Genomic DNA, 580 nt, shown 5'->3' with positions numbered 1-580 from the left:
GCGCGGTTCATCCCGGGGGGCGGCACCGGCCCTCGCTGACCTTGGCGGCCTGGAAAGGCTCCGAAATGACGAACTTGAATGACAAAATCAAGCCCGGAGCCCACGTGTGGGAGCGCTGGAGCGCCCGTGACCCCTCGGCAGCCGCGGGGAGAGGCTGAACCCCGAAGGGGTTTGCAAGGGGGGGGATGTTCTCCATCACCTTGGGGGGATCCTCCCGCCTCACCCCGGCTCTGAGCGGCCCCAGGTCCCGCAGGGGATCCCGTGGAAACCCACGCGAGGAACCGGAGCTGGCACCGCTGCTCGCCCGAGCCTTTTCCGAGAGCTACGAGCGGAGTTTCCAGCGGGGCACAGACTGAGCTGGAACTTCTGCAGCTCCAGATACTTCGCACAGAGGCAGAGCGAAACAGAAACTAAATAATAGTAGTAGTAATAATAATAATGAGAATAATAATAAAAAAAAAGGACAGACAGGCTGCCCCGCTCCGCGAATTTGCGCTCCACCGGAACCTAAACGGGAAATCACCGAGGAACCATCCCGAGCCTTTGCAGCGGGACTCTGCGGGAGCAGGGGCAGAGAGGA

At 60.7% G+C, this 580-nt stretch overlaps 1 protein-coding gene across 2 annotated transcripts in view; it reads right to left on the bottom strand.

Moving 5' to 3' along the window:
- PRDM16 (PR/SET domain 16) overlaps positions 1-580 on the bottom strand; it is a 306,908-nt gene that overhangs the window by 305,342 nt on the left and 986 nt on the right. The window lies entirely within an intron of this gene.

Source organism: Geospiza fortis, unplaced genomic scaffold, assembly GCF_000277835.1.
Source record: "Geospiza fortis unplaced genomic scaffold, GeoFor_1.0 scaffold37, whole genome shotgun sequence".
NCBI lineage: Eukaryota > Metazoa > Chordata > Aves > Passeriformes > Thraupidae > Geospiza > Geospiza fortis.
Note: the sequence above shows the minus strand (reverse complement) of the source record. Positions and strands in the feature narration are given on the sequence as shown.